The 25,689-nt window shown below is 47.7% G+C and overlaps 1 protein-coding gene and 1 non-coding gene across 3 annotated transcripts in view; one reads left to right on the top strand and one right to left on the bottom strand.

Moving 5' to 3' along the window:
• The window catches only part of LOC137552945 (G-protein coupled receptor 54-like), a 141,137-nt gene that overhangs the window by 36,853 nt on the left and 78,595 nt on the right, over positions 1-25,689 (top strand). Inside the window, exon 1 of one of the 2 annotated variants that reach the window (XM_068271423.1) lies at positions 25,318-25,404. The exons of the other annotated variant lie outside the window; for it this stretch is intronic. The gene's annotated coding sequence lies outside the window, so the exon portion shown is untranslated. Of the gene's footprint in view, positions 1-25,317; positions 25,405-25,689 lie in introns of those variants that run through there. 2 annotated transcript variants of the gene reach the window in all.
• TRNAT-AGU (transfer RNA threonine (anticodon AGU)) lies at positions 19,344-19,417 on the bottom strand. Its single transcript has one exon. It is a non-coding gene; the product is annotated as a tRNA-Thr (tRNA).

Genomic DNA, 25,689 nt, shown 5'->3' with positions numbered 1-25,689 from the left:
GGGGACCCCACGTCGTTTTTTTTTTTTAAATTTGGTATCAATTTTTATTTTTTTAATGTTCTGAGTGTGGGAAATAAATGTAAAAAAAAAACGACGTGGGGTCCCCCCTCCCGAGCCTCTGTAACCCCTTGTCCCCCATGCAGGCTGGGATAGCCAGAATGCGGAGCCCCAGCCGACTGGGGCTTCGCACCCTGAGCTATACCAGCCCGCATGGTCCATGGTATGGGGGAGCTTCGGGGGGGAGGGGCGGCCAAGCCTTCCCCTCCCCCCCGGAGCCCTTGTCCAATCCATGGACAAGGGGCTCTTCCCCACCTCCGGTGCCCCAGGAGGAGGTGGGGGCGATGACTCCCGGGGGGGGGGGATGTTCATGGTGGCATCTGGGAGTCCCCTTTAAGAAGGGGAACCCCAGATGCCCACCCCCCTCCCAGGAGAAATGAGTATAGGGCTACTTTGTACCCCTTCCCCATTTCAACAAAGGGTTAAATGAAATAAAAACACAACCACGAGAAAAGTATTTTAATAATCTTAATTAACCACAAATACTTACCTGTACCTTTAAAAAAAATGTTCCCACGCCAATATATCCTCGGAAATGATCCAACGAATAACAATATCCTCTTATCTTGCGATCTTCAATTAACTTGACTGAAGATCTCCCACGCCAATTAGAATACTATACCTTACAATGCGTCCTGCGTAGGGACGCATAGCACGGCTCCCGCTGTCCTCCCCGCCTCCTCACCTGTCACCCTCACCTAGCCTGGCACCTGGTGCACCCATGGGTGCCACCCTAGGTGAGGGTGACAGGTGCAGGCAGACGGGGAGAGACAGCGGAGCTGGCAGCTATACGTCCGCACAGGATGCATCCTAAGGTATAGTAACCGGCTCTTAAATGAGCCGGTTCTTTTTGTATTGAATCAAATGAATCGATTTCATTTGATTCAATACAAAAAGAACCGGCTCATTTAAGAGCCGGTTACTATACCTTAGGATGCGTCCTGTGCGGACGTATAGCTGCCAGCTCCGCTGTCTCTCCCCGTCTGCCTGCACCTGTCACCCTCACCTAGGGTGGCACCCATGGGTGCACCAGGTGCCAGGCTAGGTGAGGGTGACAGGTGAGGAGGCGGGGAGGACAGCGGGAGCCGTGCTATGCGTCCCTACGCAGGACGCATTGTAAGGTATAGTATTCTAATTGGCGTGGGAGATCTTCAATCAAGTTAATTGAAGATCGCAAGATAAGATGATATTGTTATTCGTTGGATCATTTCCGAGGATATATTGGCGTGGGAATTTTTTTTTAAAGGTACAGGTAAATATTTGTGGTTAATTAAGATTATTAAAATACTTTTCTCGTGGTTGTGTTTTTATTTCATTTAACCCTTTGTTGAAATGGGGAAGGGGTACAAAGTAGCCCTATACTAATTTCTCCTGGGAGGGGGGTGGGCATCTGGGGGTCCCCTTCTTAAAGGGGACTCCCAGATGCCACCATGAACCCCCCCCCCAGGGAGTCGTCGCCCCCACCTCCTCCTGGGGCACCGGAGGTGGGGAAGAGCCCCTTGTCCATGGATTGGACAAGGGCTCCGGGGGGAGGGGAAGGCTTGGCCGCCCCTCCCCCCCGAAGCCCCCCCATACCATGGACCATGCGGGCTGGTATAGCTCAGGGTGCGAAGCCCCAGTCGGCCGGGGCTCCGCATTCTGGCTATCCCAGCCTGCATGGGGGACAAGGGGTTACAGAGGCTCGGGAGGGGGGACCCCACGTCGTTTTTTTTTTTAATTTATTTCCCACACTCAGAACATTAAAAAAATAAAAATTGATACCAAATGTAAAAAAAAAAACGACGTGGGGTCCCCCCTCCCGAGCCTCTGTAACCCCTTGTCCCCCATGCAGGCTGGGATAGCCAGAATGCGGAGCCCCAGCCGACTGGGGCTTCGCACCCTGAGCTATACCAGCCCGCATGGTCCATGGTGTGGGGGGGCTCCGGGGGGGGAGGGGCGGCCAAGCCTCCCCCTCCCACCCGGAGCCCCTTGTCCAATCCATGGACAAGGGGCTCTTCCCCGCCTCCCTTGCCCCAGGTGGAGGCGGGGGGCGACGACTCCCTGGGGGGGGGGTTCATGGTGGCATCTGGGAGTCCCCTTTAAGAAGGGGACCCCCAGATGCCCACCCCCCTCCCAGGAGAAATGAGTATAGAGGTACAAAGTGCCCCTTACCCATTTCCACAAAGGGTTAAATGAAATAAAAACACAACCACGAGAAAAGTCCTTTAATGTTCTAAATTAACCACAAATACTTACCTGTACCTTTAAGAAAAAAATCCCACGCCAATCAGGTCCCACGACAGTATCCTCCATCTTGCGATCTTCTGATACATCTTGATTGAAGATCTCCGCCGCCCCGACGCCACACACGCCGCCTCCGCCGCACTGCTCTCAGCTATACTAAGTATAGCTGAGAGTTGCGTCTATGCGTCTATATAGACACATTAGCGCTAGCTGCCGCTGCCCTCCCTGCCTCCCCCCACCTGTCACCCTCACCCATGCTGGCACCCAATGCACCCATGGGTGCCAGCATGGGTGAGGGTGACAGGTGGGGGGAGGCAGGGAGGGCAGCGGCAGCTAGCGCTAATGCGTCTATATAGATGCATAGATGCAACTCTCAGCTATACTAAGTATAGCTGAGAACAAAAAGCATCTTTAAATTTTGGCTCCAAGGCTCCCCATTGGTTCCTTATCGACCAATGGGGATCCTCCTGATCCCCATTGGTCTGTTAAGGAACCAATGGGGACCATTGGAGCTAAAATTTAAAGATGCTTTTTGCTCTTAGCTAAGAGCAGTGCGGCGGAGGCGGCGTGTGTGGCGTCGGGGCGGCGGAGATCTTCAATCAAGATGTAACAGAAGGTCGCAAGACAGAGGATACTGTCGTGGGACCTAATTGACGTGGGATTTTTTTCTTAAAGGTACAGGTAAGTATTTCTGGTTAATTTAGAACATTAAAGGACTTTTCTCGTTGTTGTGTTTTTATTTCATTTAACCCTTTGTGGAAATGGGTAAGGGGTACAAAGTAGCCCTATACTCATTTCTCCTGGGAGGGGGGTGGGCATCTGGGGGTCCCCTTCTTAAAGGGGACTCCCAGATGCCACCATGAACCCCCCCCCCCAGGGAGTCGTCGCCCCCACCTCCTCCTGGGGCACCGGAGGTGGGGAAGAGCCCCTTGTCCATGGATTGGACAAGGGCTCCGGGGGGGAGGGGAAGGCTTGGCCGCCCCTCCCCCCCCGAAGCCCCCCCATACCATGGACCATGCGGGCTGGTATAGCTCAGGGTGCGAAGCCCCAGTCGGCCGGGGCTCCGCATTCTGGCTATCCCAGCCTGCATGGGAGACAAGGGGTTACAGAGGCTCGGGAGGGGGGACCCCACGTCATTTTTTTCAAAAAATGTCCCACACTCTGAACATAACCCACAAATTTTAATTTAAAAAAAAATAAATAAAATTTTTCAATTTTTTTTTAAATATTGTTTCCCAGTATCTTTTTAACATATCCTGCAAATTTGGTGTTGCTAGGATTTAAGGGGACTTTGCTATTAACTGCTAAAGTCGGCGGATAAAGTTTCCACGGAAATGTCAGTACGCGATTTAAATAGATACATTTCCTCTTTGAAGATTTAAAATCGATTTTCTCAAAAACTATACGGTCTTTTTGAACATTTTTTTTTTCTTCGTGTTCCCACTATTCTTCTTAACATTCCCTATACATTTGGTGTTTCTGGCATTTAAAGGTGCTTTGCTATTAACCGCTAAAGTCGGCGGGCGTTTCATTTTCCCACGGTCAGAAGAAGAATATTCAAAATCGATTTTCTCAAAAACTATAAGGTCTTTTTGAAAAAAAAATGTTTTCCTCTTGTTCACAATTTTCTTCTTAACATTCCCTGCAAATTTGGTGTTTTTAGCTTTTAAGGGGGCTTTGCTATTAAACATTAAAGCCGGCGGGCAGATATTTTCCAAACGGCAGCAAAGCAAGGGTTAAAACGATAAATATCGTTTGGGAGCAATACAAATATAAATATAAACGATAAATATCGTTTTTAAAGCCGGCGCCATTTTTTAGCTGTCAAAAACGAAAAATAACTAGCGATAGTGGTTCTCTATGGGGCGCCGTTTTTTAACTACGATAACTGGCGCCATTTTTAACGGACCCCGTGCTGGACTGGTGTGCACCATGGCAACAGTGCAGGCGATGGTGGTTTTCAAGCCCATATGGTCGCCGGGCTGAGGTAGCTCAATGACAGAATAACAGTGACTGTCCAGCTGATCGAATTTGGTCTGTCCACAATGAAGCAACGACCTTATTATCTTGGGTTTGCCCACCCGCGACACTCATCTAGCCGGCTGTCATTGCTTCATTGTGATACACAAGTCCCTTCACCGCGGCAAGGTAATGATCACGAAGGGGAATTGAAACATGTACATGCCTTTTGTTTTGTTGTTGCAGCTGAAGTGCAGCCAGAAAAATTAGGCAAGCATGTACACGCACCAGAAAAATCATCATAGCGGCCGTGCCCGCTGCTAGCAGCGGCCTTAAAAATTCAGAAATCCGCCTGGAGTCCTGGACCCTGTTGGTGGTGGCGGAGAAGGCAGTCAAGCGACCTGCAGGCAGAGATGCTGTGTGGGGACCAACTTAGTCTTGGGGCAGGCAGTCACACGCTGTGTGCCAAAGATGACACCACTTGCCTTTCAACATCACGGTACAGTTTGGGTATCACCTTTTTTGAGAAATAATTGCGGCCTGGTATCTTCCACTGCGGTGTGTGGCTTTGCTTTTGTGTGCTGCTTTTCCTCAGGTGGTCATCCCATTGCAGTTTGTGCTTTGTCATCATGTGCCTTCGTAAGGAAGTTGTCCCTACACGGGTCTTGGTCTTTCCACAGCTCAATATTTGGTGGCAGATAGTACAGATGGCATTGCTCTTATCTGAGGCAGACACACACAAAACATTCCACACCGCTGAGCCCTGGGGTGATGGCACTTTGGTGGTGGCGGCCGACTGAGTGTTAAGTGGGGTGCCAGAATCAGAGCAGGAGGAGGAAGATATGTCACGCTATCGTGCGGAAGCTGAGGTGTTCTGTGTTAAATAGTGAACTACATCCTGACAATCTTGGGGGTTGATGGCACGCGCCTTCTGAACACTGTACTTTGGTCCAGGGCCGCACAAAATCACGACAGCACGACCTCGAACAGACCTGCCAGGTGGCCTGCCTCTGCCTGTTTTGCCCATATTGGGGGGGATGAAGTGAAAGGTATGCACTGACTTGACTAATACAATGTGCAGTCACACAGGTGCAGTGAACAGGTATGCAGTGACTGGTATCAATACAATGTGCAGCTGTCACACACACAGGTACTGTGAACAGGTGCAGTGACTGGTATATAATATAACACTGTATGCGGTCACGTAGATAGGTGCACTGAACAGGTATGCAGTGATTGGTATTACAAATGTGCAGCTGTCATACACACAGGTACCGTGAACAGGTTCAGTAACTGGTATATAATATAACACTGCTTGTGGTCACGTAGATAGGTAGGTGCACTGAACAGGTATGCAGGGATTGGTATTACAACTGTGCAGCTGTCACACACACAGGTACTGTGAACAGGTGCAGTGACTGGTATATAACACTGCATGCGGTCACGTAGGTAGGTAGGTACACTGAAAAGGTATGCAGGGATTGGTATTACAAATGTGCAGCTGTCACACACGTGCACTGAAAAGGTAGGCACTGAATGTGCTGGGCCTGGCAGTGGCACAGTAGGAATCACCAAGGGACCAAGGGCCAGCTGCGACTGACTGACAGGGCTGAATATGCAACAAGTGTCTATGAAACACACAAAAAAAGAAAAATAGATCACAAGAACAACATTAGCTCTCAAAAGAGCTCTTGAGGGGTGCTTTTTAGCAATAAGTATTAGCAAGGAGCAAGCTAACAAGCCTAACAAGAGCCTAACTAAGCTTTCCCTATGTCTCTCTGCAGCAAGCTCTCCCTCCTTAATTACTGCAGCCACACGAGTGAGTGAAATGGCTGACGCTGCCTGCCATTTATAAGGGGGGGGGGGCTCCAGGAGGGAGTGTAGCCTGATTGGCTACCATGTGTCTGCTGACTGTGATGTAGAGGGTCAAAGTTAAGCCTACTGATGGAGTATGGGGGGCGGGTCAAACTCACATATAGTTTGCGGTCCACCAAGGTTCACGCAAATAAATTCACATGCGAACCGTTCGGGCCATCTGTAAAGGTAACCCTAAACAACACACTCCACCTTTTGCATGTATCCATTGTAATGCAATGTACCTTTTAACAAGAACTTGGATCAGTGCATTGGCTTTGGGAGTGTGACATTTAAGAGTAGATTTAATCTTCTGTTAATGCCACACTTCCAGCACACCTGACCCTCCGTACCTTTTACCAACATTGTGCCATGAAATTTGTTTCCATCTGGCACCAGTAATCTTTTTCTCCTTCCCTGCTCGGTCTATTCAGGCCAATCAGAGGGAATTGCAAAACGATCAGTACCTTTTTCTCCAAACATGAACATGCTTGGGCCTTGTTTTCTCATTAACCCATTATTGTCCATGAGAATGTCCTCTCCTCCGTCTCCTAGGACAAAATGGCAACCTAGGATCACCATCAGCACTGTACTCTTCATTATGAGAGCACCTCCTTGGGAAATAAAAACATCAGCAATTTGAATTATGCTTTGCTCAGTCAGTTTTTGAGTCTTTCTGATATCGGAAATCTCGCTGTTCTCCAAACCAGGATTGGCCTCTGGAAACTTTTGCTTATCTGACTGACATCTCCATCTCTGCCTCTGCTGCCAGCACCTCAGCTTTCTCAATTCCATATTACCAAACTCCTTTTGTTCAGACGTCTTTTCCTTGAAAGTTCATACAGCTGTGGCAGATTTTCTCACAAATCTCTTGATCTCTTGGAGCGCTGAGACCCCTTCTTGAGCCATTTGTATTGTGTCAAAATCAATTCCAGGCATGGATTCATGTCATGCTTGGTGAAATAAAGGTTTCTGATTTTGATTCTGATTCCTTCTTCTCAGTGGATCTATTCCCCTCACAGAAATCTGCTGGCCACCGCCTGGGAATGCCCCTTCTACGATCCAATTTGGCACTAATTGCGTGCATGGTACAATTTTCCCAAATGACGTCTTAGAGATCCGCCGCTGTATTCATTGAACTTCCGTGCCCCAGGCCTCTCGCAGCCCTGCACTCACTTATCTTTTCTTGATAAGCCTCCAGCTTTTTCTCCGCTTTTTGCTGTGAATGTCCTTGATAGACTGACAACTCTGACCCCAGACCTTTTCTGTCTTTTCTGTGAGACAGCACTGGGATTCACGGCACCAATTGTAATAAATATTTGTTGGTTGCTATGGGCAACAACACTACACCTTTGTTCGACACCATATCACAGAACGTGTGATAACTTGACACTCATCACAACAGCACAGGAGATAGAACTGTTTAGACGTTGTGAAAGGTTAAGGTGTTTATTTGGAAAACAGATATACCGGTACATATTTCATTACCTCAGCAAAGCGATCAGTCTGTAGAATCTTATGCGTTTCATGCTCTTGGTCTATGCCTTGTGAATAGACCAGGGTTTCTCTTATAGTACATCTATGCTAGTTGCACTTATTGTATATACAGCATACAGGTAGATGACTAGAAGTAAAATAAAGTGGGCTCTGGAGCCCATGTTGGCTATTTTATACTAGCCTCTAGTCTAAAGAGTTAAATGGGACATCACCCAGCAGGGATGGATCAATAACCCATTGCCTGCTATTGGCTGATAAAAACATGTGATAGCATGACAAGCACAGTCTTTACTGCGCATGCACTGGAAAATTCCATTTTCCAATGACCTGTTCCCTTATTTTTAGGAGAATATTGTTTTCTGTACCCTGGCTATTGTTTACCTTTAGGAATTATGAAAACACTTGATGTTTACCGCACAAGGTCTGGATGTCTGTACATCTAGAGCTGGATATCTGTTCTATGGCCTTGTGGAGTCACAGCACAATGTTCTACTGAACATGGTGCTTCCAGAAATGCTTTTCTTTCCAAGAGAAATTCTCCTTAAAGAGGAACTGTCGCGAAAATCTTAAAATTTAAAACGCATACAAATAAGAAGTACATTTCTCCCAGAGTAAAATGAACCATACATTACTTCTCTCCTATGTTGCTGTCACTCACAGTAAGTAGTAGAAATCTGACATTACAGGTTTTGGGCTAGTCCATCGCTCCATAGGGGATGGCCTTTATTCTTTATAAAGACGTTCCCTAAAAAAGATTTATACAAAAATGCTGGCCAGCCTCCCGGCTCGTTGCACACTATTTTGGCAGTTGGACGTAGCAACTGCCATACACTAAGTGCTTTTAAGTGCTTTTAAAAATAAAGTAAACCCTGAGAACCCCCCTATGAAAAGATGGGCTAGTCCAAAATCTGCCGGTAATGACAGATTTCTACTTCTTATTGTAAGTGACAGGAAAATAGGATAAAAGTAATTCATAGCTCATTTTACTCTGGAAGAGATGTACTTCTCAGTGTTGCTCGGATACCTCATTATCCTATTCGAGTTTGGTCAAATTCGGATAGTAAACTATCCGAATTCACTCGAAGTTCAATATCCGAGTTAATCGAATATCCGATTCGACCTCGGATATCCGACGTCACTATCCGAGTCTGTATTCGAGTAAAATATTCGAGCTGGCCTTAAATAGCTTGTAAAACTTGTATTGGAGGTCAATGATGCATGAAACCACCTTTTTTATGAAGAAAAACATCAAGTGATTATGCAGTGATGTAGTAGTTATAAAAAAGGTATCAAAAATAGTAAATTAACTTCATGAAAAGTGTTTGCATGAGAAGGTGTGTCCAAAATGGTTGTAAGTTGGAAGTCTTAATTTACGTCGTCTTCATCTTCTTCTTCTATATCTTCTTCTTCTTCTTCTTCTATATCGTCTTCTTTTTCTTCTTCTTCTATATCTTCTTCTACTCGAATCTTCTTCATCTTCTACTTATTGTATCTTCTTCAATTATCTTTTTCTTCTTCTATATCTTCTTCTTCTATATCTTCTTCTTCTTCTTCTATACCTTCTTCTTCTTCTTCTTCTCCTTCTTCTTCTTCTATATCTTCTTCTTCTTATATATCTTCTTCTTCGTCTTCTATATCTTCTTCTTCTTCTATATCTTCTTCTTCTTCTATATCTTCTTCTTCTTCTTCTTCTATATCTTCTTCTTCTTCTATATCTTCTTCGTCTTCTATATCTTCTTCTTCTTCCATACCTTCTTCTTCTTCTTCTTCTTCTTCTTCTTCTCCTTCTTCTTCTTATATATCTTCTTCTTCTTCTTCTTATATATCTTCTTCTTCGTCTTCTATATCTTCTTCTTCTTCTTATATATCTTCTTCTTCTTCTTATATCTTCTTCTTCTTCGTCTTCTATATCTTCTTCTTCTTTGTCTTCTATATCTTCTTCTTCTTCGTCTTCTTCTTCTATATCTTCTTCATCTTCTTCTTCTATATCTTCTTCTTCTATATCATCTTCTTCTTCTTCCTCTTCTTCTCTATCATTATATTAAGTGTCTTGGTTTTCCTTTCTTTTGTAATATTTTTTTTTACTTCATTTGTGGAAATATTTTATTTTAATAACAACACCATAGTTATATTTGTGTTGATGGCATAATAGGTAGGTAGTGGCACATTGCAAGCCACAGCGCCTTTTTCTGTGTACCCTGGCGGTGGTAAAACACAGACATCAGCAGGAGGAGGAAATAGTTGCAGGCTTGTTGCAGCTATTGTAGTGTGGTAATAGCTGTCGGTAGGAGAGTGGGTGGGTAGGTGGCAGCAGAAAATAGTTCTTCTTCTGTTCTCCCTGGCAGTGGTAGCAGCACACAGACAGCAGAAGCTCAATGCAGCTACAGGAGGAGGAGTAATGTGTGTTAAGCAGTGTGATGTGACTGACATAATAGGCCCTGGTTCCTAGCGGTGGTTCCAGGGCCGTAAATAAACCGCATGAGGTTCCAGACAGCGGTCGTGCAGCCCACATTGTGTCCAATACACAATTGGGACAGCACAGTTTTCAACCCGGACACCTCTAAAATAATTACAATTTTTTTTTTCAAATTAATGCAGGCAGCTATTGTTGAGCGTAATAGCTGGTGGCGCATGGGCAGCAGCACCTTGTAATGTGTTCCCTGGCAGTGGAGACACAGACAGCAGGAGGAAATACAACAGCAGGCAGCGTGAGGAGGTTGATTGTGTGGCAGACTGGCAGCAGGCAGGAGGGCAGGCAGCGAGACATAATAGGCCCTGGTTCCTAGCGGTGGTTCCAGGGCCGTAAATACACAGCATGAGGTTTCAGACAGCGGTCGTGAAGCCCACATTGTGTCCAATACACAATTGTGACAGCACAGTTTTCAACCCGGACACCTCTAAATTAATTACAATTTTTTTTTTTTCAAATTAATGCAGCTATTGTTGAGCGTAATAGCTGGTGGCGCATGGGCAGCAGCACCTTGTAATGTGTTCCCTGGCAGTGGAGACACAGACAGCAGGAGGAAATACAACAGCAGGCAGCGTGAGGAGGTTGAGAGTGTGGCAGACTGGCAGCAGGCAGGAGGGCAGGCAGCGAGACATAATAGGCCCTGGGTCCTAGCGGTGGGTCCAGGGCCGTAAATAAACACCATGAGGTTCCAGACAGTGGTCGTGAAGCCCACATTGTGTCCAATACACAATTGGGACAGCACAGTTTTCAACCCGGACACCTCTAAAAGAATGTTTTTTTTTTTTTTTAAATAATGCAGCTATTGTTGAGCGTAATAGCTGGTGGCGCATGGGCAGCAGCACCTTGTAATGTGTTCCCTGGCAGTGGAAACACACAGACAGCAGGAGGAAATACAATAGCAGGCAGCGTGAGGAGGATGAGTGTGTGTGGCAGACTGGCAGCAGGAAGCAGGCAGGAGGGCAGGCAGCGAGACATAATAGGCCCTGGGTCCTAGCGGTGGGTCCAGGGCCGTAAATAAACACCATGAGGTTCCAGACAGCGGTCGTGAAGCCCACATTGTGTCCAATACACAATTGGGACAGCACAGTTTTCAACCCGGACACCTCTAAAATAATTTATTTATTTATTTATTTTTTAAATAATGCAGCTATTGTTGAGCGTAATAGCTGGTGGCGCATGGGCAGCAGCACCTTGTAATGTGTTCCCTGGCAGTGAAAACACACAGACAGCAGGAGGAAATACAACAGCAGGCAGCGTGAGGAGGATGAGTGTGTGGTGGCAGACTGTCAGCAGGCAGCAGGCAGGAGGGCAGGCAGCGAGACATAATAGGCCCTGGGTCCTAGCGGTGGGTACAGGGCCGTAAATAAACACCATGAGGTTCCAGACAGCGGTCGTGAAGCCCACTTTGTGTCCAATACACAATTGGGACAGTATAGTTTTCAACCCGGACACCTCTAAAATAATTTCATTTTTTTTTTTCAAAATAAATAATGCAGGGCAGGCAGCTATTTTTGAGCGTAATAGCTGGTGGCGCATGGGCAGCAGCACCTTGTAATGAGTTCCCTGGCAGTGGAGACACAGACAGCAGGAAGAAATACAGCAGCAGCAGCAGGTGTAATGTGTGTGCGCCACTTCATGTCCCCTTCTCGCCGACAACAGGGGCCAGGAATTCGCCTTCCACCCAAGCCTGGTTCATTTTGAGAAATGTCAGTCTGTCCACAGACTTGTGAGACAGATGAGATCGCTTCTCAGTGACGACTCCACCGGCTGCACTGAAGCAACGCTCTGACAGTACGCTGGAAGGGGGGCAGGAGAGCACTTCCAGGGCGTACTGCGCAAGCTCGCTCCAGATCGGCAGGTGCTTGACCCAATACTCCATGGGATCAACAGGGGCCACGCTGTCAAGCCCGCTGAAGGACCCCATGTAGTCAGCCACCATGCGGGTCATGCGCTGCCTGTGACTGGAGAAGGATGCTGCTGCAGGCTCCTCCTCTCTAGTCCTTGGCAGCTCTAAACTCATGTAGAGCTCTTGGGTCAGAGGCAGCAGGTCTGTGATGCGCGCGCACTTGCTGCTGGTGGATGCAGGCAGCTGCTGCTGCCTCTGTGCTGGCTGGACAGTGGGGGTGGATGTCTGGAAGGCTTCCTCCAAGCACTCAACAAGGGACAGCTGCAAATCCCTCATTTGTTGCGCACGGTCTCCTCCTGCAGGCAGGAACTGGCTGAGCTTCCCCTTCAAACGTGGGTCCAGCATCATGCAGATCCAGATGTCCTCCCTCTGCTTCATCTGGATCACCCTTGGGTCCTTGCGCAGGCACCTCAGCATGTGCGCTGCCATTGGGAAGAGTCTGGCCACGTCTGTTGGCACATCATCGGCAGCCCCAGAGCCGACAGTGCTGTCCTCCTCTGCCTCCTCCACCTTATCCTCTCTCCACCCCCGCACCAGTCCAGCTGCGCTCTGCTGCTCCCCCTCATCAGCAGCAAGGTCAGGGACCTACACCAACTCCAAGCCCTCCTCCTCAGAGGTGGCCCGTGAAGCTGCCTTCAGCTCCTGCTGGTCCTAGGCTGCCGCTCCCTCTTCCAGCAGTGCATACAGGGCCCTGTCCAGCACACACACCAAGGGGACCCACTCACACACCATTGCATGGTCCCTGCTGACCATGTTGGTGGCCTGCAGGAAGGGTGCCAGGACTGAGCACACCTGCTGCATGTGCCCCCAGTCCTCTGTGGAGATGATGGACGGGAGGTTGGTGGCAGCACGCCCAGTTGCAGTGATGGAGGCAACTGTTGCACGTGCAAGGTACTGGCTGACAGCCTGCCTCTGTTCAACCAGACGCTCCAACATCGCCAGGGTGGAGTTCCAGCGAGTTGGAACATCGATCATGAGCCGGTGCTGTGGCAGGTGCAGCTCCTTCTGCACCTCTTCCAGGCTCGCTACGGCTGCAGGCGAGAGCCAGAAATGACGCACGACCTTCCTTGCTGCCTCAAGGAGTCGGTCCATCCCCTGGTAGGTCCGCATGAACTTTTGGACTACCAGGTTCAGGACGGGCGCCATGCAGGGGATGTGGGTCAGGTCTCCCCTGCTGATTGCAGCAACCAGGTTTGCCCCATTGTCGGACACCACCTCTCCAACTCTGAGGCCTCTGGGGGTCAGCCTATTCCTCTCCTGCTCTCGGAGTTTGGCCAGGACATGGTTCGCCGTCAGTTTGGTCTTCCCCAGGCTGACCAATTCCAGCAGTGCTTGGCAGTGGCGGGGCTTCACGCTGCTGCTGAGGCGGGGGGTTTGGGCTGGTGTGCCAGAGGATGGAAGCGGATCAGAGGAACCTGCTGCAATTCCGCTGACCCTGCATGGTGGCACCACCCACTGCGTTGTTGGTGCTGCTGCTGCTCTGACAGTGCCCGTTGCTGCTCCCCCATCCTCACCCCCCTTCCACCAAGCTGACCCAATGCATCGTGAAGGACAGATAGTGGCCTGTCCCAAACCAGCTGCTCCCCGAGTCCATGGTGACGTGGACTCGTTGACCCACCGCGTGCTCCAGCCCTCTCCCGACATTGGCCATCACAGAGCGGTGAAGTGCAGGGATGGCCGTGCGTGAGAAAAAATGTCGGCTGGGGATTGGCCAATCGGGGGCTGCACACATCAGGAGCGCACGCATGTCGCTCCCCTCCTGCACAAGGGAATAAGGCAGGAGTTGGGAGCACATGGCCCGTGCCAGAAAGCCGTTCAGCTGACGCACGCGACGGCTGCTGGGAGGCAGAACCCTGACCACCCCCTGGAAGGTGTCACTGAGCAGGGTCTGGCGACGCCTTTTGCTGGCACGGGAATCAGTGGAGGGAGCAGAGGAGGCCGCTGAGGACTGCCTGCCAGTACAGGCCTCAGTGTCGGCGACAGGAGTTGCAGAGGGAGGAGGAGCAGTGCGTTGCTGACGCACTCCTGCTGGTGCTGCTGGAGGAGGTGGAGGAGGGCGGGTGGCTGCTGCCGACGGCTTCGCAGTGGTGGGGGGTCTGCCACTGCCACTGCCAGCTTCCTTCAACTTCACAAACTCCTCATGCTCGTGAAAGTGTTTCCCTGCAAGATGGTTGACCAGAGAGGTGGTGCCAAACGCAGAGGGCTCCTTCCCTCTGCTGAGCTGCTTGCGGCACTGGTTGCAGGTGGCATACTTGCACTCCACATATGGCAGGGTGAAAAAATTCCATATTGGGGAGGTGAAGTTGCCCCTTCGGCTGGAAGGTGCTGCTGCCGCTGGTCTCCCTGTGGTGGTTGGGGGGGGTTCTTGGTGCGGCTGGTGGCGGCACTGGCAGAACTCGTCTCCGGATCAGCACACTGTGTGGCCTGCATACCACGCCCACTTGTGATCCTGCCCATGCCTGCGATGCTGATCCTTCTAGCAAGGCCCACAGACGCATCCTCCTCCTCCTCCTCAGAGCTGATGACATCCCCACTCCCAGGACCTGGCACCCAGTCTCTGTCCTTCACCCTGTCATCATCATCCTCCCCCTCCGCAAACATGTCCTGCTGGGATCCCACAAATTCCCCTTCTGCATGCATGGGCGGATGGAAAGTCACCACTGTCTGACTGTCCAAAGCATCATCCCCCAAAGTGCCCATGAGCATTCCTTCCTCCGCCAATTCTGCCGCAACAGCATTCCATAACCCCACTGCGCTTGGGGATAAGAAGGTGCTGAGTGACAGGGTGCTGGTGTCGCCCGCTGGGGCTGGAGAACTGCACTCCTCCTCCTGCTCCCCAGGCAGTGCTGGTCGGCTGCTGCTGCTCTTGCGAACAGGAGTGGTGGCGGAGGTGGAGGACTCGGTTCCAGAGCTAATGGTGGCCTGCTCATCCACCATCAGTTCCACCACAGCGTCTGCATCCTTCTCCTCAATAGGACGGCTACGACCTGGCAGTGGGAGGAACATCTGGGCCACACGCTGCTGCTGGGTCTCTGCAGCGTGACTCCCAGCTGTTGGGCGGCCAAGGCGTCCACGGCCAGTGGCTAATGGCGGAATAGCCACTGGTGCAGACGCAGAACTGCGCATGGTGGTGGTGGCCCGGCTGCCACGCCCACAACCTCCTCTCTTGGCGATGCCCTTGCTGCCCCTGCCCAAACTGCGGCTGCCAGACATCGTATATTTTTAATATTATACAAATGAAAAAAAAACCGTATGTATGTAAAGGCGGGTGGGACAAGTGGGGTACTTTAATGGGGTGGGACTAGTGGTGGTGGGTGTGTGAGGTGACGGACAGGTGTACTCTACAGCAGAGATCGGTGTAGCGCTAACGAGAGAGTGCGCACTGCACACATAAAGACCCTAGCTGACGCTGACTGACTGTGTCCCTATACACAGACTACAGTAAAATTCATCAAATACACAATAGAAGTAATATATAAACAATAGGATGGGTGTAGCACTAACGAGAGGGTGCGGACAGCGCAGATGTGCACTGCGCACACAAAGACCCTAGCTGACGCTGACTGACGGTGTCCCTATACACAGACTACAGTACAATTCAGCGAATACACAATAGAAGTAATATATAAACAATAGGACGGGTGTAGCACTAACGAGAGGGTGCGGACAGCGCAGATGTGCACTGCGCACACAAAGACCCTAGGTAACGCGGTGACGGACGGTCCCTATACACAGACTAGAGTACAGTACACTACAGTACTACTAACTAAACAATAGAAGAATCTAGCTAAATAATAGAACAGGTGTGACTAGATTACAGAGAGCAGATACAGGACAGGTATAGCAGTAAAGCTGGGCCTTGCTAACTACAAAATAGTACAATAATCTATCTAACACAGAAGTAGTAGTACAGGAGTAGAGTAGGACAGGTGAGAGCACAGTAACTAGAGACTAGAGCACAGAGCAGGGCAGGCTGCCTTGCCTAGGCACAGGGCCTAGCTGCTGGCTGCAGCCCCACCAGTGACAGACTGTCTCCCTCCCTAGTCCCTAGTAATCACACAAACTAAACTGCCTAAAATACAATCTATCTACAATACAAAGCAATACAGTTGAATATCAAGTGTTGGAGTGTAAAAACGCTTGGTTTAGAACAATAGAAATGCACTTGCACACAGACAAAAAGCACTGGAGCAGTCTCTCAATACTATCAGTCAGTAAGTCGCAAGCAGGACGAGTGAGGCAAGATGGCGTCCGGTATTTATAGAGGGCGGCTTGGCCAGGCTCCCCCTCTGTGATTGGCTGCAGTCAGAGGGCTGGGAGCCCTCTGATTCGCTTGTGAGGACTCGAGGTGACGTCTGTCGTGACGCTATCCGAGTTGGTGACTCTATCCGAGCTCGGATAGCTAGGATATCTCCGGATAGCTGATTGCTATCCGAGTGCGCTCGGATAGCACAGCCCGGATAGCTAATACTATTCAAGCTCGGTATTCGAGCTCAAATAGTGAAAAAAGAGCTAGGATATCTGAGTACCTTGGATATCCTAGCTCAGATGAGCACCTACTTCTTATTTGTATGTGTTTAAAATTTTAAGATTTTCGCGACAGTTCCTCTTTAACCACTTGATGACCCACCCTTTACCCCCCCTTAAGGACCAGGGCTGTTTTTAGTGATCTGTGCTGGGTGGCTCTACAGCCCCCAGCACAGATCAGAGTGCAGGCAGAGAGATCAGATTGCCCCCCTTTTTTCCCCACTATGGGGATGATGTGCAGGGGGGGTCTGATCTCTTCTGCCTGCGTGTGGCTGGCGGGGGGGGGGGCACCTCAAAGCCCCCCTCCGCGGCGAAATTCCCCCCTCCCTCTCCTACCTGCTGCCCCCCCGGAGATCGAGGCTGCACAGGACGCTATCCGTCCTGTGCAGCCAGTGACAGGACGTCCCCTGTCACATGGCGGCGATCCCCGGCCGCTGATTGGCCGGGGATCGCCGATCTGCCTTACGGCGCTGCTGCGCAGCAGCGCCGTACAAATGTAAACAAAGTGGATTTTTTCCGCTTGTGTTTACATTTAGCCTGCGAGCCGCCATCGGCGGCCCGCAGGCTATTCACGGAGCCCCCCACCGTGATTTGACAGGAAGCAGCCGCTCGCGCGAGCGGCTGCTTCCTGATTAATCAGCCTGCAGCTGGCGACGCAGAACTGCGTCGCTGGTCCTGCAGCTGCCACTTTGCCGACGCACGGTATAAGCGTGCGGTCGGCAAGGGGTTAAGGAGAATTTCTCTTGGAAAGAAATAGAGGCATTTCCTGGAGCACCATGTTCAGTAGAACATTGTGCTGTGACTCCACAAGGCCGTAGAACAGATATCAAGCACAAGTGTCAAGAGGGATCCCTGAGGTAGCTTCAGCGTAACCGGTAGGATCTCCTGACCCCCCAGGCCCTGCCTTACTGCATTGATTGGTAAACCCCATGCCGGTCTCTTATCTATGAATCCTTTGCTTTTCTTTCATCTTTTTACATTACTTGTCTCCCTGGTGTGGATTCTAAACGTGATCATTCTTTGATCCTCACTTCAGCAAAGCTTGGTGTACAGAGGCGCCAGAGTAGAATAAAAATGTTTAAAAACTGTCTAAAAGAGGGGGATGTTCAGGTGGACTTACCTGCCTCAAAAATATAAAACTCAATTGAGTCACAAATTTTTTGTATTGATATATTGTGACTCAATTGAGTTTTATATTTTTGAGGGAGGTAAGTCCACCTGAACATCCCCCTCTTTTTAACCGGTTTTTAAACGTTTTTATTCTATTCTGGCGCCTTTGTACACCAAGCTTTGCTGAAATCTTGATTCCACCCTCGGTGAAGGGGTGCTACCCAGTTTCCTATCTACAGAGAGCGACATCTTAAAAACCTGATTGGGGTCAGGTTCTTTCTAATACTCCCCACCTGCACTTGAAGTGGTTGCCTATGGGTAACCCATGTTTGTGAGTATATCTAAGATTTTTTGCTTTAAAGAGAATCTGTACTCTAATATTCTTACACTAAAAAGCATACCATTCTATTCCTTATTTTCTCCTGTGCCCCTCTGTGCTGTTTCTGTCACTCTCTGCTGCAATCCTGGCTTGTAATTAACAGTTTTAGGCAGTATTTACAAACAAACTAACCAGCTTGTGATAGGCTCACATAAACAGAGTATGTGAGTCATACAGAGTGTGCAGGGGGCCTGCAGAGGGTGTGTATCGCTTCTATCCAATCACAAGCAGCCCTGCACATTCCACACATTCAAGCCTTAGCCCGACAGTCACCACAGAGGAAAGGAGATAAGATTTATTACAGAGACAGTGCAATTAGTAAAGGCTGCAGTAAGCCAGAGCACATTAGAACAGGCATAGGAACTTATAGGATAGAAGAACTAAGGCTGAAAAATTTGTTACAGAGTCTCTTTAAACCACAACCAACTTAACAATATTACACCATATTGGGCTCTCGGTTTCTCTTTGTTCTTCCAAGCATTTGATCCTCACTTGTTTCTCCTTTTTCTTGTTTCATGTTTTTTTTTTCTTGGTGATGTTTTTTATGTACGGGTGTTTTTGTTTATCATTTTTGAATTGTTATGATATTATGCACCTGTGATCATTATGCACCTTATGGTCTCATATCTGAGGCCCTTCATACTTTGCTGCTAAGCACTAGTACTTTTGGTTTTGCAGATTGCACAATATATTTCCATACCAGTATGTGTATTTATGCATAGGTTGCTATACATTTAGTATAATTATAAAAATTGTTTTGAACAGCAATGTCAGTGATCCGATGTCTCATCATTTCATTAAAATTGTTTTAATATTGTGGATGAGACACACAAACACTTTTTGGAACACTGCACTGCTGTTAAGAGTACGTGACTTGGGGCTTATTATATTTATCTAATTTATTATGGGATCCATGTGCTTGGGGAAGCAGGTTTGGTTTTAATTGGTTATCTAGTGTCATTGTTGGTCAATAAAGGATTTTTTTCAAGGTATTACTGGAGTGTAGGAATCGTGATTTACATTAGTGTATTGGCTAGAGGAACTACTGTTTCTTGTTTTGGAAGTATTATAATAATAATAATAATAATAATAATAATAATAATAATAATAATAATATAATATATATAATAATCCGAACATTTATATAGCGCTTTTCTCCTGTCGGACTCAAAGCGCTCAAGAGCTGCAGCCACTGGGACGCGCTCAGGAGGCCACCCTGCAGTGTTAGGGAGTCTTGCCTTGAACTCCTTACTGAATAGGTAGTAGGTACTGACCCTAGCCAGGATTCGAACCCTGGTCTCCCATGTCAAAGGCAGAGCCCTTAACGAGTACTCTATTCAGCCACTGTATAAGATGAGCAAAGGCACTGCTGAGAGTTGAACTCAGGACCTCCTGTTTACTAGACAGGCGCTTTAACCAACTAAGCCAAAGCGCCCATATATATATATATATAATATTTGGGTCAATGACCCGTGTTTCCTAGCCACTAATCTATATCCTTGTATAGGATCATTTTCCCAGTCGATGTAACTGGGTAACTTTCAGGCTTATGCTTAGGTTTTAACATGTTTAATGTAGAACAGTTCAGACAGTTCACCCTTCCCTAGAATCAAGCAACAGAGTTCAGCGTAGATTGGTGTATTAGTTGGAAAGTCACAGTGAAGGAGATCACAGCATTTGAGGCAAGATATTATTATGGCACACACTAGAATTTTAGTAGTGTCTTGATTGAGGGGGTTGAATGTGAGATAAGTTTTTGAATTAGAGATGACAGGAGATAGTATGGAATAAATAAAAGAAAAGGGTCAAATATCACCCTTAAGTAGTGTGCTTGATGAAGTGAGGTCATAGGGGTTAGGGTGACATCTACTGTAACATAAGGCAGTGAAGTACTGTAGATACATTCAGTGGAAAATGATAAAATAGTAATAATAATATATGGGGGCTTGTGATAAAAGAGAATTGGGTCTGGAACCACTAGCAGCAATTTTCTAAGTGCCAGTGATTTGAAAAGCTCTTGCTAATGTAATGCTATGTGTGTGATCACACTTGAAGGATGTGATGTTTTTTAAAAAAAAATAAAACAAAACACTAATAGCATTACATTGGCAAGAGCTTTTCAAATCACAAGCACTGAGAAAACCACTGTTGGTGAGTCCCAGGCTTTAAAGAGAACCTGAAGTGGGTTCTAAGAATGCTATTAGCACACAGAGGCTGGGTCTGCATCAGTGCTGCTCGGATACCCCTTTTCAAAATCCGGATTGGATCTGGATCCGGGTACCCAGATATCCGATCCGGGTCGGATATCCGAGTTCAAAATTTTCCAATCCGTAACGGATATCTAGGGTATCCGGGCAAATTCGGATATCTGGATAGAGAAAATGAAAGTGGCCTTTAAATTGCTTTAAAAACATTTTTTAGGGTAAATGAGGTATGTAGCATCATTATTTGTTAAAGGGAAACACTAATTGATGATGTGAGGACTTAAATTCCCCCCCCCCCCCCGTCAGGAATATACTGGGGTGCTTATGATGTAAGGATAATATTTTCATTTTCCTGTCTGCTATGTACTTCAGATGCGTATGTATGGGTGGTCATCTGGCTTTGGGGAAGCTGTACTTGTCTGTATGACAGTGTGAAATACAATTACCTTCAGTTCCTCTGGGAGCAGGGAGCTAATTAGAAGCCCCATTGTCCCATTATACAAATCAGGACAGTCAGGGAACTTCAAAGGCTAACAAAAGACTCTAGAATTTACATCAGACAGTTGCTTTGAAGCCTATACAGGTGGTCTGACCCTGTTGTCTGAATACTGTAGCAGAGGTGTATGGTGCTTGGAAGCAATTGTCCCCTGGACTGGCTGCCGTATGCCTTGAAGCAGCTCACACCAGCCTGAGCCAGGACTTCACACAGGACATTCTGCTGCAATGTGAAAGCCTTAATCAATTGTCACCTGGAGTGGGGAAAAGACCTTTTTGATGATCTGAAGACTGAGACAGGAAAGGTTTCAAGTGGCATATCACAGGAAAGGATATCACGCGCGTTATGTATGGACTAGGCCTCTGGAAATCCAATTATGACTGAGGATGTAATTAAATCTAGCTCCCCCCCCATCCACACAGGCTTACAGCCTCGAGGCGAATATTTCATTATAAAAACCAGGGGACAGCTACCTCAAATCAGTCCCCTTCTGACGGTAGCGGCAGCTGGTCTCCTGGCCCAAGCTAGGGGACTCCTGGTCTAACCAGAATTGTGTCCGTCCACAAAAGTCCAAGATTCTTCTATCTGGATCCCCCGTTTATTTTGGTAAGCAAAATCGCTTGTGTGTATCTTTGTAACTCTTAATTTTGTAACTTTTTTACTTTTGTTTTTTGTAATCTTTTGTATATATTCTGTTCTGCATTGTTCCATGTTTTTCTGGAATATTAAATTATTATTTAATAAGCTTGACTTCTGCCGTACTAAACTAACACTCATCGCCTAGAGGAGACTGCAGTGTAGCTTTGTATAAGTCCGTGCCTAATTGTATGCTTGAGCAACACTACCATATGAAATTGTAATTGCATTGTGTGTGGGGGCGTTTGTCATACGTTGGCCTAAAGCGCGCAGCTGACCCAACGTACGAAACGCCAGTGTGAGTAGCTAACAGTATTGTTCGGAACGACTGTTAGTGGTTTTGCTGCACGACAGTGTAACTTGCATTACAAGTCAGTGTCTGATTGTGCTGTGTTACTGTACAACTGTACTGTGTGTGTGGGTGCGTGGCGTTCTCGTATTCGGCCTAAGCGCAAAGCTGACCCAAATACGAAAACGCAGATTGCGTGTTTAGCCCTCGACAGCTGAGGGGACGTGTCTAGCAACGCTAGTGGTGGCAGTGGGAAGTGTTTGAGGGGTTCCAGCCTTGTTTGTAGCTTAAATAAGGCTGTTCCCCGCTTAATCTGGTCAATCCCGCAGTCGGGAACCGTATACGCAGGCGTGCCGCAGGCCGGTTCCTGAGGCCCCCCCAAAAAATGGGTGTCAATTAACATCAGGACTAGGTTCCAGACAGCGGTCCTGCAGCCATGTGCAAAGTGCCAAGGGCCACGTGCAAAGTGCCACATGCCAAGTGCACGTGAAAAGTGCCACGTTCAAAGTGCCATGTGCTGAGTGACAGTCAGACAGCAGCGGAGAAGACACTAACTGTCACACTGGCACTGCTCAGCAGCACAGCAGTTCTGTAGTAAGCGAACACAGTAGTACTACTACGCTAACAACTACTAGCACTGACTGCAGTACTACAGTACTAACTACACAATAACACAGTAATCCGATTCCCTAATCCCTAACCTAACCCATACTGTAGCTAGCTAAGGCTAATAGCTGGCCAGCAGGCAGCAGCTGGCCTGGTCTGTGCACATCACACACACAGACACATAGTAGCAGCTGCAGCAGGCCAGCCCTGCAGCACACACTCTGACTATCACACAATGAAATCAAGCTAATTAACAATACAGCAATAGTGTAGTGATAGTGAAGGGGTTAATCACTGAACAGCTTTAGGTTTATCACTATATACAGCACATGCTAGGCCAGCAGCACTGGAACATGTCTCTCAGTGAGCATTCACAAGCAAGGATGATATTTCTCATCATGGCAACCCTCCTTATTATACAGGGGGGCCTGGCCAGGGTTCCTTTCTGTGATTGGGTGCCAGGGCTTAGGCTGGGAGCCCTCTGATTGGCTCAATGAGGTCAGGTGGGGCTGGCCAGGGTTCCCTTCTGTGATTAGGTGCCAGGGCTTAGGCTGGGAGCCCTCTGATTGGCTCAATGAGGTCAGGTGGGGCTAGCCAGGGTTTTCCTCTGTGGTTGGTTGCTAGGGCTTCTGCTGGGAGCCCTCTGACTGGCTCAATGATGTCCTGGACGTCATCTATTTACTTACAGTATCTCAATACTCAATAGGATATCCGGAATCTGGATGAGCAGCACTAGTTTGCATATAATACCCAGCCTCTGTTGCTATACAGTTCCCCCCACAGGCCCCCCCTGCACTTTGCTTGCCCCCCATAAATCACACGCCGATCTAGCGACACACAGCATGTCGCAGCCGGCTGTTTACCTCTTGATGTGTCACTCTCCCCCGCCTTCTCCATAGCGCTGGTCCCCGCCCACGTCCCTTCCCTCCAATCAGCAGGGAGGAAAGGGACGTGGGCAGGGACCGACGCTATGGAGGAGGCGGGGGAGCGGCGAGAGTGACACATCAAGAGGTAAACAGTCAGCTGTGCGGCGGTGACACACTGTGTGTCGCTAGCTCGGCGTGTGATTTATGGGGGGCAAGCAGAGCGCAGGGGGGAACTGTACAGCAACAGAGGCTAGGCAGGATATGCAGACCCAGCCTCTGTGTGCTAGTAGGGTTCTTAGAACCCACCTTGGGTTCTCTTTAAGGCTGAGACCAACTACAAACTGAAATCGCAAATTGCTATTTTACATTTTGATTTTTGCAGCGATTTTTTTTTTTTAGTTTTTCCATTTTCATGGATCCTAAGGGTGCTGACCAGCTCTCTCCCCATGATTCTGACCCAGACTATGACTCTGCCACTTTCTTTCCCAGCCTTGCTGTGACAGGGTGGCCATCCACCAACCATCCACCACTCCATCCATTTTGACCGTCCAGGATTGCACGGCGCTCATCAGTAAATTAGACTGAAAATTATTCTTCTTGTAGTTCTTGGCCCACTGCAGCCATTTCTGCTTGTGATTATTGGTTAGGGGAGGCTGAGCAGAAGGTTGAGCAGAAGGTTTTTGCATAACTGCAATCATCTGGAGGATCCTGCACCCTGATGTTCACAGGACTCCAGAGGCACCAGCAGCTTGAAATACCTATTTGCTGCTTTGTTATGGAATTTTACCAGCTGCTCTCTTAAGCTGATGTATTTGTTTGGCAGAACCCTTTCTCATTTTGCTTTTATCTGAGTCAGCCACAAATCTTTTAACAGTATGATGATCATGTTTAAAGGACAACTATCAAAGTTAACTAAAATTCTAAATGCAACATATATTTCCAGCAATTGCTAGCAAATAGCAATCCAAAAAAGCTTTTTTAAAAATATCAAATTTACAGAGAACAGTTCTCACTGTGGGCTAGAGGTCTGCATTGGTTTCGGGTGAAGATACAAGATGTGCGGCACCTGAATCTACGGATACTGGAAGCCTGTGCTAGCATTTCTCCTGCAGTGTTGCTATCAGTGTGTGAAGTGTGGGAGAAGAGGGTTGCATTGACAATCCAACACAATGGGATTGAACACATTTTATAAGTGGTCAGAAACTTGGAAATAACTCATGAATGAATAAAGTTACGTTAAAACCAAGCACACCATTGTTTTTCTTGTGAAATTCCCAATAAGTTTGATGTGTCACATGACTCTCTTCGTATTGAATAAACAAAAGTTGGATTCAAACTGTTCGACTTCAAAATGGCGGCCATGGTCACCACCCATCTTGAAAAGTTTCCCCCCTCACATATACTAATGTGCCACAAACAGGAAGTTAATATCATCAACCATTCCCGTTTTATTAAGGTGTATTCATATAAATGGCCCACCCTGTATTTGTTGTCACCCTGGCCACAACAATGCATGCTGGGAGATGTAGTATATTAATGTGCCTGCATCTCCTGTAATTACATTATTGCACTACGTCTCCCAGTGTACATTGCAGTGGCTGGGGGGGGGGGGGCACTTCCACTAGATGTAGTGTAGATGGGGAGCAGCCTAAAGCAGACAGGAACAGGGATGTGGGTGCTTTGCTCTGCTATTTGTTGTTTGAGCAGGACTGTTACTTCTCGGTTTTTATCGATTTAAATAAGATTAAAAAAATCTTTAAAAACACTTCTTTGGCTTTGGTTTGTGTCTAAAAATAGGTTTTATTTACTCCCCAATGTTACTTTAAATGTGTAAAAAATGTAAAAGTCGGGTGCGGGTAGCGGGGCTGCAGGTGGGGAATGGGTGCGGGTATCAAATTCACCAGAAAGCGGGTTGCGGGTCTGAAAAATTGGACCTGCACAGGCCTCTCTTGAAAAACATATGTAATGAGTATGTATATACACACACACATACTTATTACATATGTTTTTCAAGACTTCTACAATTACCTCCTCCTAATAGACAGTCTAAATAGTTTCTATTACATTGAGGCACTAGCGCTGTACAATATACAAATCTGCCACCTTTGATCTGTACAGCAGATACTACGCAAGTTTGCTAACAACAGAGGGGGAGGGGGGCAGATAGATAGCCGAGATAAGGTGGCTGATTTATTGCCTGACAGATCGCAGGGGTCCTTCATGGCTTCAGTATACGCTGTGATGAAGCGCAGCTTTACAACTGTTTATAGCGGGCAGTTCGGCTCCTGAGTGCGGACAAACTAAAAACAACCAGGTGACAGGGAGGTGAGATCTGAAAAAAATAAACAGTCATACCAGATGTTCCCCTGTGATTAATGTACTGGTCTGTTTAGTCCGACGCATAAAATGCAAATGACGGGCTACTGAAAGCTAAAGTGATTGAGCAAGCAGCTCTGTTTATTTTTCTGAAACTAAAGCTTTTTTATTGCAGCTTCTTTTGGATGATGGCTTCATTTTATGCTGCATTAATTTAAACAGTAATTCGCCATAGCGCCCCTTTAAATACAATTTGCTAAAAAAAAATCATATATACACAATATAATTTTGATG

Source organism: Hyperolius riggenbachi, chromosome 1 (assembly GCF_040937935.1).
Source record: "Hyperolius riggenbachi isolate aHypRig1 chromosome 1, aHypRig1.pri, whole genome shotgun sequence".
Lineage (NCBI taxonomy): Eukaryota > Metazoa > Chordata > Amphibia > Anura > Hyperoliidae > Hyperolius > Hyperolius riggenbachi.
This window is presented reverse-complemented; position numbering and strand designations above follow the sequence as displayed.